This window comes from Erpetoichthys calabaricus, chromosome 15, assembly GCF_900747795.2.
Source record: "Erpetoichthys calabaricus chromosome 15, fErpCal1.3, whole genome shotgun sequence".
NCBI classification, from domain to species: domain Eukaryota; kingdom Metazoa; phylum Chordata; class Cladistia; order Polypteriformes; family Polypteridae; genus Erpetoichthys; species Erpetoichthys calabaricus.
In genome coordinates, this window is record NC_041408.2 from 51223803 (window position 1) to 51240448 (window position 16646).

Genomic DNA, 16646 nt, shown 5'->3' on the forward strand with positions numbered 1-16646 from the left:
TAGCAGCGTACAGTTCTTACTGGAACTAAAGTGTCCATACAGAAGTTGATGTAGTCAGTAGTGCAGTCAACAACCTCCTCAATGTTCTCACTATGTGATCCCTGCAGGATATCCCAGTCTGTAGTTCCAAAACATTGTCTCAGAGCATTCTCAGCCTCCGGGGTCCACTTCCTGAATGATCGTTTGGTTACAGGTAGGACTCTCACTTTTGGTTTGTAGTGAGGCTGAAGCAGAACCAGGTTATGATCTCCTTTCCCAAGCGCAGGCAGCGGGGTGGCACTGTATGCATCTTTAACGTTTGCATACAGTAAATCAATAGTCTTATTTCCCCGGGTGTTGCAGTCCACATACTGGGAGAATGCAGGTAATGTTTTGTCCAGCGTCACATGGATAAAGTCTCCAGCGATTAGCACAAGTGCCTCGGGGTGCTGCGTTTGTAACTTAGCAACAGCAGAATGGATGATGTCACTCGCTATCTCCACGTCCGCCCGAGGAGGAATATACACGATGACAACAATGACGTGTCCAAACTCTCTGGGCAAGTAATAGGGATTCAGACTTACGGCCAACAGTTCGATGTCCCTGCAGCAAGTGGAGATTTTGACTTTAACATGTCCAGAGTTACACCACCGTGTATTAACATAGAGAGCGAGTCCTCCTCCTTTGTGCTTCCCACAGGTACTTGCGTCTCTGTCCGCTCTAACTGTGCTAAACCCGGGTAGCTCCACATTAGCATCTGGGATGGTGTTAGTTAGCCACGTTTCACAGAAACACAACAAACTGCATTCTCTGTAGGTTCTGACATTTTTCACCAGCGCAGCCAGTTCGTCGATCTTATTTGAGATTGAGTTCACATTCCCCAGAATAACAGAAGGCACCGAAGGCTTAAAACGCCACTTTCTCGCAAGCTGCTTCATTTTTAGCTTAGTGCTGGCTCTGCTGCCACGATACCGCCTTCTTACCTCGTCAGGTAAATAGGGAACCACACCGGCACTGGCATTTGTTCTCAGCGCTCGAAGTTGAGTACTTGAATAGGCGAGTCTCGGCGTATAAAAATCCATGCCCATGTTGTAAAAGTAAGTGTGTCCAGGGAACGAATCCACATAAAATAAAGTGGTAGGAGTGATCAATAAATAAAAATAGAAAAATAAAAGTAGAAAAATACACATATATATACAGTCATACACGGAGCTGCTGAAAAGGCTGCCACTCTTGGCGGCGCCGGATGTCAACTGATTTAACATTTAACATGTTATTTCTTTATGATACTTAAGAGGAAATGTATGTTAACCTGTACATGTATTTGAAGCAGAGCTAATAACCACCAAATGTATTGTAGGTGCTGTGAAAGGAGGACAGGGCATCCTGGCTGGGATGGAGGATGGATTCTTGCCCAGCCAGGAGGCCATAATGGATGGACTGGGCACACGGGCATACCGGGAGCAGTTCATTTTCCCGTCATGGCAGATGGAAGTGTACGTCCGGGCTGAACCCGAATAAGACCCCCGCAGGGTGGCATGGGAGTTGGCCGATGATTCAGTCAGTCGATACATAAATATAATGAGGATGGAAGCACTGAATTGCCTGAAAGCAATGGGCAGAAAAGACCCCCAGAGGGGCTTCTCAGCACACTGTCAAGGAATGAGCCGTGGCTAAAAAAAAGTGGCATCCGATTTTGCCACCATCTCCTTTTTCCACAACAGCTGCTGGTGTGTCCAGGGTTTGCAGGCTTTCCTTATTGGTTTATTTAGGCCATGTGCTTCTTTTGAGCACAGGATACTACAGCGTAGAACACCACACTGGCCACTATGGACTGGTAAAATATTTTCAGCAGCTTGCCCAAGACTCCTCAGGAAGTTCAGTCTGCTCTAGCCCTTCTTGTCCAGCACCACTGTGTTGTCAGACCAGTCTAGTCCAGTTTACGGTTGTTTTGAACCCCCAGGTACTTGTAGCTCTGCAACACTTACATGTCCTCCACTTGGATGGTGACTGGTCTCGCAGGCTTCTTGGCATGTCAGAAGTCCCCCACCAGCTCTCTTGTCTTGCTGATGTTGAGTTGCAAGTTGTTGTCCCTGCACCACAAGGCAACGTCCTCCATAGCCTTCCTGTACTCTGACTCGTCTCCGTTATTAATGCAGCCTGTGATGGAAGAGTCATCTGAAAATTTCTGAACATGGCAAGTGATGGTATTGTGTTGGACATCTGGTGTGTAGAGGCAAAACAGGAGAGAGGTGCTCCAGTATAACGCACCACCATTTTAGACATTTTAGTCCCTCAGCCTCACAAACTGCCGTCTGTTGGTCAGGTAGTCCAGGATCTAGAAGATTTTGGGGGCATCAAGATTCAAAGCCTTGAGCTTCTTTCCAGTCAGAGAGGCAGAATGGTGTTAAAAGCACTGGAAAAGTCAAATATTCCGTATGAGTACATTGGTGGGATTTCTGTCTGACCAGGGTATCGCTGAGATGGCTGGAGACTAAGGGTGGTGCCATTGGGGTCTAAAGTGAAGGGGGTGGGGGGGGGGGGGTGCTGGACAAAAACAAGCTCATTGGTAGATTCTCGACAAGCTTTAGTGCACACTTAACCTGGTCATGGGCTGGTAATCCAAATCGTATTATGTGATATCACCTACTTTTAAATTCTGCTCTGTACTTGTAATATTTCTATTGCACTATTGTAATGAGGATTACGTGTGTTCTGTTCTGTGTACTGTATTGTAATTACCCCCTTTTTTTTGACACCCACTACACTCCCAACCTACCTGGAAAGGGGTCTTTCTTTTAACTGCTTTACCCAAGGTTTCTTCCATTTTTTTCCCTACTAGGGTTTTTATTTGGGAGTTTTTCCTTGTTTTCTTAGAGTCTCGAGGCTGGAGGGCTGTCAAGAGGCAGGGCCTGTTAAAATCAATTGTGGCACTTGTGTGATTTTGGGCAATATAAAATGTATTGTAATTGTATGTCGGTGAAAGAAATGCTGAAGGAGCACCTGTGATGGAGAAAGAAGTTGAGCTAAACGTATAGAACACAGGGTGAAAAAGGTGCCTTACTGTCATGTAGGAGTGGAGTTCATTTTCCGATGGCATCACAAGTATTGCTGATCCAAAGTGTGTGTGGTGTGTTGAGTTTTTGCTTTATCTTATCTATCTTATTTTCAACAAATCTTGACATGTTAGTGCCCCCCGATACTGAAAACATTGATACCTCGATGATGGGTTTGTGTGTCACGGTTTCTTGAGGACGGTCTTGAGCTAAAACGGCTGGACAGAAAAATACCAAACTTGAAACCTAAGCCTGTCATGAGATGACGATGTGCTGATTAGTCTTTGAGCCAAATTGTGCTAGAGAAAGAGGCCCTCTAGAGGAACCCTCAAATACCGTAATTCTGCTATTAATTATGAATTCTTTTCAATTGTTATCACAGTGACCTATTTTATAATTGGAAAGATCAGCATAATGGTAAATAATTACTGAAATGTTATAGAGTAGTTTGGGTATCTTGGTTCTTAGGGCACAAAGCCTACAGATACTCATGTCCAAATAAATATATATATAATATTTCTTCAAAGCATCATTCTTGCACAAATAAAATCCTTTAAGAATACACTTTGTTTTGGTGGTCCATGGCAGCTGCAAGTGTGTCACTTTGTAAATTAGTGATGTCCTGTTAAGCTGTTTGGATGCTGTTTTATTTTATTTTGGCTTTTTTTTTTTTTAATAATGCAGTCTTCATGAAGCACACTTATTTGGTTTATGACATGGCGACTATCTTTAGCAGCTCAGATATTTACAGAACCTGCAGTGTTGGCCACGGCAGTTTACTTTAATTTTGTAAAGAGAGCCTTTATAAATCTGAAGTTCCACCCAATGCACTTTTTTATTTTATTTCATTTATTTTTTTCCTGTAAGGATGTAACCTCTTTTAATGATTTGGCAAGATGATTACTCACTTTCGGGGAATAGGATGTATTCATAATGAAAAATCAAGTGTGAATATTCCCCAGACATGAGAAGCGAGTGCAAACTGATCTTTTGATGTACAGTACTTGCAATATTTTTTCCAGCTGTGGGATTTCATGCTCAGAAGTGCTTACCACATAACCGTGTTCTTATTTAGAACTCGTCGGCCATATACTGTATCGAAAACAGCTCCTCTGCTAATTTCCATTTCCTAATACTGTTCTTTATCTGGCAGAGCGGGTAGATCTTAATTTTATTGCATGTGTTTCTGCTTATATTCTAACCTCATGTTACAATAATACAAATCAAGCACTCCTGATTGTTTGTTTAAATTACTTTTAGTATTTTTTTCAGTTTAGAGTAACGTGTCTTGATCTTGTTACAGACAGTAGCATTTGTATTTCATTGGAATGTGAAGATTTAGGCTTCACTTGCTTCCATTTTTGTGGTTTATACAAATTGTGTTATCCTTTTCAGAGGTACCGGACTGATTTAATTTCACTTTGAAGGTTACAATTCAGAATTTTTTTATGTTTATGCTTGTAGACATCATATTGATCCCTATCAACTAATTAGGTTAGATAAACTTTATTAATCCCATGCAGGAATTCAAGTGCATTACAGACATCTTTACTGTAATGCACAGTAGGAGGGAAATTTTGGAAATCAGTTTTTCTCTCTCAAGTCATGAGTACAGCGGGGGGAAATATGGTGAATGAGAAAAATATTGATGTGTTGAATACTTGTTTCCAAAATACACTCACCAGCCACTTTATTAGGTACACCTTACTAGTACCATGTTGGACCCCCTTTTGCCTTCAGAAATGCTGTAAAGGTGCTGGAAACATTCTTCAGGGATTTTGGTCTATATTGACATGATCACATTACACAGTAACTGCAGATTTGTCAGCTGCACATCCATGATGCAAATCTCCTGTTCCATCACTTCCCAAAGGTGCTCTATAGGATTGAGATCTGGTGACGACTGTGGAGGCCATTTGAGTACAGTGAGCTCATTGTCATGTTCAAGAATCCAGTTTGAGATGATCTGAGCTTTGTTACATGGTGTGTTATCCTGCTGGAAGGAACCCTAGGAACTCTAACAGGAAAATATCCCCCACGCCATTACACCTCCAGCAGCAGCAGCAGCAGTAGCCTGAACTGTTGATACAAGGCAGGATGAATCCAAGACTTCATGTTGTTGAAGCCAAATTTTGACCCTACCATCCAAATGTCACAGCAGAAATTGAGACTCAACAGACCAGGCAAAGTATTTCCAGTCTTCTATTGTCTAATTTTGGTGAGCTCATGTGAATTGTAGCCTCAGTTGCCTGTTCTTAGCTGACAGGAGTGTCACCCAGTGTGGTCTCCTGCTGCTGTAGCCCATCTGTTTCAAGGTTTGGCGTGTTGCGTATTCAGAGATGCTCTTCTGCACACCTTGGTTGTAACGAGTGCTTATTTGAGTTACTGTTACAAGCTCAAACCAGTCTGGCCATTCTCCTCTGACCTCTGGCATCAACAAGGCATTTTTGGCCAGAGAACTACTGCTCACTGGATATTTTCCCTTTTTCAGACCATTCTATGTAAACCCTAGAGATGGTTGTATGTGAAAAATTCCAGTAGATCAGCAGTTAGCCCATCTAGCACCAACAACCACACCACATTCAGTGTCACTTCAATTGCCTTTCTTCTCCATTCTGGTGCTCAGTTTGAACTTCAGCAGGTTGTCTTGACAATGTCTACAGGCCTAAATGCATTGAGTTGCTGCTATGTGATTGGCTGATTAGATATTTGTGTTAACAAACAGTTGAACAGGTACCTAATAAAGTGGCTAGTGAGTGTACAGTTGTGGCCAAACGTTTTGAGAATAACACGGGTATTGGTTTTCAGAAAGTTTGCCACTTCAGTGTTTTTTAGATCTTTTTGTCAGATGTTTCTATGGTATACTGAAATATAATTACAAACACTTCATAAGTTTCAAAGGCTTTTATTGACAATTACATTGCGTTTATGCAAAGTGTCCAAGACCTCTGCAAATTACCCTGACATGCTGTCAATCAACTTCTGGGACAAATCCTAACTGATTGCAGCCTAATCAATGTTTGGAATTTGTCAGAATTTGTGGGTTTTTGTTTGTCCGCCCACCTCTTGATGATTGACCACAAGTTCTCAATGGGATTAAGATCGGGGAGTTTCCTGACCATGGACCCAAAATTTCGATGTTTTGTTCCCCAAGCCACTTAGTTATCACTTTTTCCTTATGGCACGGTGCTCCATCATGCTGGAAAAGGGATTGTTGGCCACCAAACTGTTCTTGGATGGTTGGGAGAAGTTGCTGTCGGAGGATGTTTTGGTCCCATTCTTTATTCACAGTTGTGTTCTTAGGCAAAATTGTGAGAAGCAAGCCCAGACATGAATGGTCTCAGGATGCTTTACTGTTGGCATGAAACAGGTTACTGATGGTAGCGCTCACCTTTTCTTCTCCGGACAATCTTTTATCCAGACAATTGGAAAGGGGATTAATCAGAGAAAATGACATTCCCCCAGCAGTCCATTCCCTGTACCTTTTATTCAGAATATCATTCTGTCCCTGATATTTTTCTTGGCATCTGTGCTGCCCTCCTTGACACCCACCAGGCCATCCTCCAAACGTCTTAACCTCACTGCATGTACAGATGCACTCACACCTTCCTGCTGCCATTCCTGAGCAGGCTCTACACTGGTGGTGCCCCGATCCAGAGCCATGAATCAACTCTAGGAGACGGTGCCTGGTGCTTACTCAACTTTCTTGGGTGCCCTAAAGCCTTCTTCACAACAATTGAACCTGTCTATTCTAACTCAATCGGCATGACAGAGTGATCCCCAGCCTTGTCCTCCTCAACACTCTCGCCTGTGTTAATGAGAGCATCACTGAAATGACGTCAGCAGGTCCTTTTGTGGCATGGCTGAAATGGCAGTGGAAATGGGCTTTTTGGGATTAAGTTCATGGCAAAGAGGGGCTTTGGAATTACAGTAATTGTAATTCATCTGATCACTCTTCATAACATTCTGGAGTAGATGCAAATTGCCATCATAAAAACTGAGGCAGCAAACTTTGTGAAAATTAATATTTGTGTCATTCTCAACTTTTGGCCACAACTGTAGCTATGCACTAGTTTTGGATCGATGCTAAAATTCTGACTTTGGTTCCGATACCAGCTTTCCTACCTTAATCTGTATTCAACATGTCAATATTTTTCTCATTGAATGTATTTCATGTACAGGTATGCAATAATTTTTCATCAATACATTTATCTTTGGTAGTGATACCAGCTTTCACACCATAGATGGTATTCAACACATCAATATTTTTCTCATTAACAATATTTCTAATACAGCTGTTCACTAGTTGGGATTGGTACTAAAGTTTTGCCTTTGGTACTGATACCAACTTTCGAACCTTAATCCATATTCAATACGTCAATATTTTTCTCATTAAATGTGTTTCCAGTACAGCTATGTACTGATGGTTTTGCCTTTCACACCTCAGTTAGTATTGAACACGTCAACATTTTTTGTTATTTGATTTCCACTGTGGTGGGCTGGCACCCCGCCCAGGATTTGTTCCTGCCTTGCGCTCTGTGTTGGCTGGGATTGGCTCCTGCAGACCCCTGTATTAGGATATAGCGGGTTGGAAAATGACTGACTGGCTGACCAGATTGCCAATACAGCTTTGTACCAGTTTTGGATTGATACTAAAATTCTCACTTTGCTATTCAAGAAGTGCCGCAATGGGTTTTAACAGCCCTGCCTCTTGATAGCCCCCCGGTCTTTACTTTCTAAGAAGACAAGGAACAACTCCCAAAAAAAACCCTAGTAGGGAAGAAACCTTGGGAAAGGCAGTTCAAAGAGAGACCCCTTTCCAGGTAGGTTGGGAGTGCAGTGGGTGTCAAAGAGAAGGGGCTCAATACAATTCAATACACAGAACAGAACACAAGTAACCATCAATACAGTATAAAAATATATTACAAGTACAGAGCAGAATTTAACAGGAGCTGATATCACATAATAGGATTTGAATTTGTTCAGAGTCCTGGAGACCTCATCCATCATGCTGCGATTCCTGCGATTCTCCATCAGGGATGACTTTACCTTAGACATGCAAAACAACCTGACGGGTGGGCCACGGCACCAAGTGCCACATCTGAGTACCAAGAAGAGAAACAGAATAGGTGAGGGTTAGTAACAAATTACAGCTATCATGTTTTTGTTTTAGTGCTAACGACCAACAACAAAGATGCAGTCTGTACAGTTAATCAGAAGCTCTAGTCAGGATATGCGAAACTGAAATAGTGAGTCTTCAGCTGGGATTTGAAAGCTGGGACTGGAGGGGCATCTCTTTTAGTAAGCAGGCAGACCATTCCACAGTTTAGGGGCCCTGTAGCTAAAAGCTCAGCCTCCCACTGTTTTATTAATTCTTGCAGTTTGCATATCAGGGGAAGGTGGGAGCGGAGGATGCCATCATCTATATGCTACACCGATCCCTCTCTCACTTGGACAGAGGCAGTGGTGCTGTAAGAATTATGTTTCTAGACTTCTCTAGTGCCTTCAACACAATCCAACCTCTGCTCCTTAGGGACAAGCTGACAGAGATGGGATTAGATTCATACCTGGTGGCATGGATCGTGGACTATCTTAAAGACAGACCTCAGTATGTGCGTCTTGGGAACTGCACGTCTGACATTGTGGTCAGCAACACAGGAGCGCCACAAGGGACTGTACTTTCTCCGGTCCTGTTCAGCCTATATACATCGGACTTCCAATACAACTCGGAGTCCTGCCATGTGCAAAAGTTCGCTGATGACACTGCTATCGTGGGCTGCATCAGGAATGGGCTGAAGGATGAGTACAGGGACCTAATCAATGACTTTGTTAAATGGTGAGACTCAAACCACCTACAACTGAACACCAGCAAAACCAAGGAGCTGGTGGTGGATTTTAGGAGGCCCAGACCCCTCATGGACCCCGTGATCATCAAAGGTGACTGTGTGCAGATGGTGCAGACCTATAAATATCTGCTAGTGCAGCTGGATGATAAATTAGACTGGACTGCCAATACTGATGCGCTGTGCAAGAAAGGACAGAGCCGACTATACTTCCTTAGAAGGCTGGTGTCCTTCGACATCTGCAATAAGATGCTGCAGATGTTCTATCAGACAGTTGTGGCGAGCGCCCTCTTCTACGCGGTGGTGTGCTGGGGAGGCAGCATTAAGAGGAAAGATGCCTCACGCCTGGACAAACTGGTGAGGAAGGCAGGCTCTATTGTTGGCATGGAGCTGGACAGTTTAACATCTGTGGCAGAGCGAAGGGCGCTCAGCAGGCTCCTATCAATTATGGAGAATCCACTGCATCCACTAAATAGTATCATCTCCAGACAGAAGAGCAGCTTCAGCGACAGACTGCTGTCACTGTCCTGCTCCACTGACAGATTGAGGAGATCGTTCCTCCCCCAAACTATGCGACTCTTCAATTCCACCCGGGGGGGTAAACGTTAACATTTAACATTATACAAAGTTATTGTCTTTTTTTCACCTGCATTATTATCATTCTTTAATATTATTTATTGTATCAGTATGCTGCTGCTAGAAAATGTGAATTTCCCATTGGGATTAATAAAGTATCAATCTATCGATCTTGATGTACGTTCTGGTATGTAAGTTATAATAAGTTCACATAAGTAAGCCAGACCTCGGCCATTTAAGGCTTTATATGTTAAAAGGAGGATTTTGAAATCTGCCCTAAACTTAACCGGGAGCCAGTATAAGGATTTAAGAACTGGAGTTATGTGTTCGTATTTTGTTGTTCTTGTAATTATTCTTGCAGCAGCATTTTGGATTAACTGGAGGCTGTATAGAGAACAGTTTGAACATCCAGTGAACACCGCATTGCAGTAGTCAATCCTACTAGAAATATCAAAGTAAATAACAGTTAACTTGCCGTCGAGACCCCCCCCCCCCCCCGGTGACTCACACATCCGTGCACCACCCAGCTCTGCTGCACATGTCCTTTTGGACAGTGTTTAGGAAACCCGAGCACCTGGGAGGAAACATACGCAGACCGGGGACCTCCCACAAACTGAGTGATGGAGAGAGGATACGGCACTCTACCACTGTGCCCCCATGCCTGCTGATCAGCGTCCAAAAGCAAAATCAGCTCCACTGTGATTCGATGAGAATAAATTACTTTTTTAATGGCCCTTTGGTCGCACTTTGACTCTGAAGGTACTTGACATTGTCCTGTGATGGAGTCCTGCCTTGTGCTTAGAGTTTTAGGAATCGACTGCTTTGAGCTTTAATTGGACCGAACTGTTTCATGGATGTGCCCGTGAAGCCATGCTTAGTGTTATTGAAGCAAATTCAGAAGCCGGTTTTGTTTGAAGCTGCACAATGTTTTAATTTGTACATTAAATATTTATATTGGCTCCCGTTTAAACGAAAATTGAGACAAAACACCAAATTACTGATCATGATGGTGGATACCATACATTTTTAAAATTTTACATTGTAATGAAATTTTAATAATCTGTGAAGAGGTGATTTGCATTTTAATAATTGAATGCCCTCGCCGTTGCTCATAAGTGCTGAATGGGTTTTTCCGTTCTGTGCCAAATTGCTGTTAAGAATATGTGCATTAATAATCGTTTTGCCCAGTTGTTCGTTGACAAATGTGCTGTTTATTGGACTAAACATATGGGAGAAAGAGGGACAGCTGCAGGATCCTTTCAGAAAATTCTGTGGCGAAGAAACACACAGACAATCGGCGAGAAGCTCGGAGCTGGAGTTTCATTCTCCTGCTGTTGCCGAGACAACCGCGTGTATTTTCATCTCCTTTGTCAATGATAGGGGTGGCTGGGATGGGGGAATTTTTGTAGCAACCCTGTTGCTTTTTCCGTAGCTTTGCCATCTGTGCCACGGAAAGACCCGGCATCTCATAGGTTGTCACTTTGAGCTTTTCAATGATAGATTCCACCAGTAGGATACATTCTCTCGATACCAGGCAATTATTCGTGAAGTTTTTATCAGTTGTTGGCCTCTTGTCCTTGCTAACTTTCTGTTGCTTTGTGGTGTTGGGTGGGTTTTTTTTTTTTTGTTTGTTTTTTTGGCAGAGTTTTGATGGTGTCTGAGAGGCTCAGAGGCTGCAGGATGCCTTTAAGGCGAGATTGTGTCAGTTTGCTTAATCTAGCGGCAGAAAACTAAAGAGGCACAACAGCTCATGGGGGCTAATTTCGTTTCTGCTGGACTAATTGCAATGACATGTATCTAGAAAAATTTGCTCACCCTCACTTTTCCGCTGTCTCACTCAAAACATCTGTCCGTAGTAGCAGGAGAGATGGATTATGTGCTGTAAAACTATTTGAGTCTATGGCATACAGTGCTCTCCATAATGTTTGGGACAAAGACACATTTGTCCTTGATTTGCCCCCCCTGCTCCACTGTTTAAAAATTACAAATCAAACAAACATTTTTTTTTTTATTTAAAGGGATTTGTAGATATTTTGTTCACACAACACTTTCTACGTGGTCCCCCCAAATTTCATCTTCGCCTGAAATCTTTCCCGGGACTTAGGCCACTGACCAAAGTTCCTCCAATCATCTTCGTCCTCTGCCTTCCTGTCCAGCTGGCTCCAGTTGTAAACTGTTCTCCTCTTCATGTCTGCATCAACCTCCCTATGCCACGTGTTCCTTGGCTTCCCCCTTTTTTGCTTGCCCTGAGGATTCCATTGTGATGCCTGCCTAGTCATGTTGGTTGCTGGTTTGTGAAGTGTTTAGCCCGTCCATTCCCAGCACCTCTTCTGTAGGTAACTGCCAGAGGTCACTGTTGCTGATCGTGGTTGTCCAGTATATCCGTAGCATCTTCCTTAGGCAGCAGTTTCTGAAACCTTGCACTCTCTTGACTATAGCTGCTGTGATTCTCCAAGTCTCTGTGCCGTACAACAGTACCGCCTTAACATCCGAGTTAAACAGTCGAACTTTAGTTTGGACTGAGATTTCCATGTTTTTTTAACTGTACAAAAGCTGTTCTTGCTTTGCCAGTACTTGTTCTTACATCTGTATCCGTCCCCCCTTCTTTGTTAGTGATAGTGATAGTTCCCAGGTAGGTGAATGTTTCCACTTCTTCCAAAGCTTCCCCTTCCAGCATTACCTGGTTCATGTTGCTTGTATTGATCTTCAGGATCTTGGTCTTCTGTGTGTATTTTGAGCAGTACTTGTTCACAAGACTTTTTTTTACCAGAATTCTGGACTTCAAAGAGACTATAGAATTGTGGGAAAAGGTCTTGTGGGCAGACAATACAAGACACTGCATCAGAGTGATGACAAGAGCAAAGTGTGGAGACCGAAAGGAACTGCCTGAGATCCAAAGTAGACCACCTCATCTGTTAAACACAGTGCTGGGGTTATTATGGCTTGGGGATGTATGGCTGCCACAGGTCCTAGCACACTTCTCTTCATTGATGATGGAACTGCTGATGGCAGCGGCACAATGAATTCTGAGGTGTAGAGAAACATCTGATCTGCTCAAGTTCAGTGAATGTCTCGAAACTCACTGGACGGCACTTCATCCTCCAGCAAGATAATGAGCCAAACATACTGCTGAGGCAACACACGAGTTTATCAAAGCTAAAAAATGGAAAATTCTTGATTGGCCAAGCCAGTCACGTAAATTAAATTGAGCAGGACTTCCAAATGTTGAAGAGAAAACTGAAGGGGACAAGCCCCCCAAAACAAGCAGGAGCTGAAGATGGCTGCATGAGAGACTTGGCAGAGCATCAACAGAGAAGACACTCAGCACCTGCTGATGTCTGTGATTTGCAACTTCAAGCAGTCATTGCATGTGAGGGACATGTGACAAAGAACTAAATATGACAACTGCTTTACTAGACCTGCCATTGCTGTGTCACAAAGATTATGGTGTTCTGGAATGGGTGGACTGTGTAAATAAAGTGTTGTGTGACCAAAATGTCTGCATATCGTCTTAAATGAAAGTCTGCAATGTGCACTTTAATCATAATGTGTGAATTGTTTTGATTTGTAATTTTAAATTGTGGAGCAGAAATCAAGGAAAATGTCTTTTTCCCCAAACATGGAGGAAAACTGTATATGTTGACCGTTTTTGTTGTTGCACTATTCAACTTGTACCCAGTCCAACATCGGGATAGCTGTTTGCGCTCAGTTATGGATGTTCGGATGTTGCATTCATCAACTTCTAAAATCTCTGGATAATGATATAGGCAAAAGTCATAAATGATACTTACTTACTTTTTCGAATGTGAAACATGAGCAGATTTCAAATGAAGGGTTCACATTTGACGGCCAGTTGACTTTGCCTTATTTAAGACTTTGATTGCAGGAAAGACATTTAAGCTGCCAATAGACTAATTAATCACCGGTGATTTCATGTCAGGGTGCATGTTTTTTTTTTTTTTTTTTTTTAGCTCTGACATTTCCAAGCTTTTAATTTTACGCCTCACTTTTTATGACATATGAATAACACATTATAAAATTAGCGTTTGATTGTTGCTGACAGAAGCGACTTAAACAAATATATACGATGCATCCTTGACAGTCTTCTAATAGTCTCTGTCAGTTTGTTAAACAAAACTGTCTCGTCATTTCAGGTGGAGATTTTAATTGATGTACAAAGAGGCTGGTGATAATATCTGCATAAAAGTTGAACGTGGGGTGGATTGTTAGATATTTTATGAATCTACTGCTGTAGTATTTCGTTTATGGCAATGTAAGATCAACTTACTTACTTGTGTGTGGTTTTTTTGTTAAGTCACACCAGTAGATTCGGAGAAAGTTTCTACCCACAAGTTGTAAGGTTGCTGAACATTGTCATAAGAATTCAAATGCTGCAAACTGTGTATATTATATGTATTTATTATATATGTATGGAAGAGGTGTTGGTGAGGCCATCTGGGCGCCTACCCTGTGGTCTCTGTATGGATCCCAGTGTCCCAGTTCCTGGACATGGACACAATGCTCTAAAAATGGGGCTTTTCTTGCCTACTTTTGTCTGCAACAAAGCAAAACCTGTTCTAGAATTATGAGCACAATGCAGGATCCTACTGTGGCACACACCCTGAGCTGGCGCTACGTTATTTTCAGTTTGCCAACAGAGAGTCCGTTAGCTAACCCATGTGGCTGCGTACCTCCCACCCACCCCCATTATGATCCGCACCCTGGGTGAATGCCTAATTTGCTTTAATGGTGGCACCAGCCCTGAGCACACCATGACACACATTCATGCTAGAGTACAATCTAGGTACCTGGCAGTGAGGAAGCAGCATTAACTGTGTCATTAATGGTGACTGTCATCCTTAGTAATGTAGCCATACCACCTGCACTTCAGAAGAGGTCACCCATCTGAAACTAAACATATTCAGGCCCAGCCAGTACTTGGGTGGGACACCATCTAGGAAAAGCTTGGGTGGCTGCTGGAAGAGGTGCTGGTGAGGCCAGTAAGGGGGTGCTTGCCCTGTGGTCTGAATGTGGATCCCAATGTAATGGAGACACTGTGCTGTAAAAATGATGTTGTTCTTCAGATGAAACGTAAAACTGATGTCCTGACCCACTGTGGTCCTAAAAGATCTCTGGTCATCCTTTATCAAGAGTAGAGGGTATCCCAATGTCCTGGCTAAATTGCCTTCCATGAAATGGAAAGAAGAGTAAAGACAGAAGGTGACACTGGGATGATGAGCAGAATGGGATTTGATGTTTTTTCTTTTTCCCTCCCCTTTTCCTCTTCAGTCTTTTGACTTGTGTTCTTTTGCTCATTTTAACCTTTATTTTATTGTTTATGCTCTCCCTTTTTCTTTGAAACTACCTCTTAGGCCAGCATCCTGGCATCATCTTGTTACTGTTTCAAATGACACTGGTGATTGGTTTGGTTTCTCTCACAACACTCGCTGATGTCCTCCTCTTATGCAGTAGTCCATCTGGGCCTTCTCTTGCTTTTTCTGTCCTGGTTAGATTCAGTTTGCTATTGTCGCTCAAAACAGTAGTGGACACTGTGCCGCCCTAAATGAATGGTATTTTATTTGTAAAAAAAAATAAATAATAAAAAAAAATAATATGATCAATTCTAGGAGTGTTCAGACTTTTGACTTGTAGTGTTATGTCCTACAAAGAAGAATCCAATTAAGATGCCCTTGGTGGTGAAAGCCTGAATTTTTTAATTACTTTTATATTCATTTCACTGTGGTTTCTATAGTAACACTTTTAGTAATAGTATTACAGTTCATGAATCGTTTTGTTCTTTTATTTATAAATATAAATATTACATTGAATTTGAATGCATGTGCAGGACTAATACTGAGAACAGTAGTAATTTTAATCAGTGCCCACTTTCATATAATGCCATTAACTGATTGCACCATTGTAAGCACTTTATAGAGTTAACAAGATTATGGGAAATTTTCAAAAATTGTTTTTTTTTTTTTTTTTTTTTTTTTTTTAAAACCCTCTTCACCTCTGCAATGTGATCTACTAACGGCTTCACCTTGGAGTGGTCTGAGGTGGCTTCACTGAGGCGCATTTCTGTCGATTAGTTCATATTTAGCATAAGACCTGTGTATCCTTCATTTTACCAGCATGTCAGTTTGCTGCCCAGCACAGACATGAATACCCCATCTACTGCTGTTGTTTTATAAGTGTTATGAAGACATAACGAAGACTCTAGTTAGTTAAGAGTATAGTACACGAGTAGCAGATGCATTTGTGTAGTACCTAAACTAAAATATTACCAAAATAATAAACATTCTGATAGAAAGGAGTCCACAGAGTATCCGATATCAAAACACCCAGTTAGAATCTCGTATTACTCATATCCCATAATGTACACATCAAGCCATCGACTCATCAAATGTATGCATTTTCTTGTTAAATTAGTCTTGGATCAATACTTCAAAATTGGAAAATTAGAGAAATTCACGCAGAGGAAACCTGTTTACATAGAAGCAAGCTGGAGCGAGCTTGTAGGCCCCAAGTTTCCTTGATGTGTCGGACAACAATGCCAACCACCAAGTTGCGATTCTTCTTTCGGCTGCTCCCATTAGGGGTTGCCACAGCAGATTATCAAATTCCATATCTTCCTGTCCTCTGCACACCGATCACCTTGCATGTCTTATTTCACCACATCCATAAACCTTCTCTTAGGCCTTCTTCCTCTTACCTGGCAGCTCCATCCTCAACATTCTTCTCCCAATATACCCAGTATCATTCTTCTGTCATTTGTTCTGTCCATTTTTCTGTTTCTTTCTTCCTTGACCTTTATGCTAGCTATGGAGGACTACCACAAGCGTGTTCTTCTGCTTTAGTTTCCCTGTCGGTCTGTTATGCCACAGCAGCTCAGCCAACACTTTCTCTCTGAATTCATAGAGACGTGTGCATATCAGGATCATTAGTCAAAGGAAACATACTCATTATCGTTAATAATTTTTATACTGAAAATCAAGGAAATTTTCACCTTAGTTACTTGAAAATAGCAGTGAATGAACGATAAACGTATTTGCACTCCTGCCATATTCTTTTAAGCAAAATCCTGTGCTACTTGATACTTCTGACAGCAGACTGACAGCAAAAAGAAACTGTCTAATTAAAAAAAGAGTTCACTTGCGGGCAGGAATTGATTAAGAAACAGGTTGGAGCAAAA

At 42.1% G+C, this 16646-nt stretch overlaps 1 protein-coding gene across 1 annotated transcript in view; it reads left to right on the forward strand.

Annotated features, from left to right (window-relative positions):
* Positions 1 to 16646, forward strand: part of LOC114665665 (signal-induced proliferation-associated 1-like protein 2) — a 310605-nt gene that overhangs the window by 11173 nt on the left and 282786 nt on the right.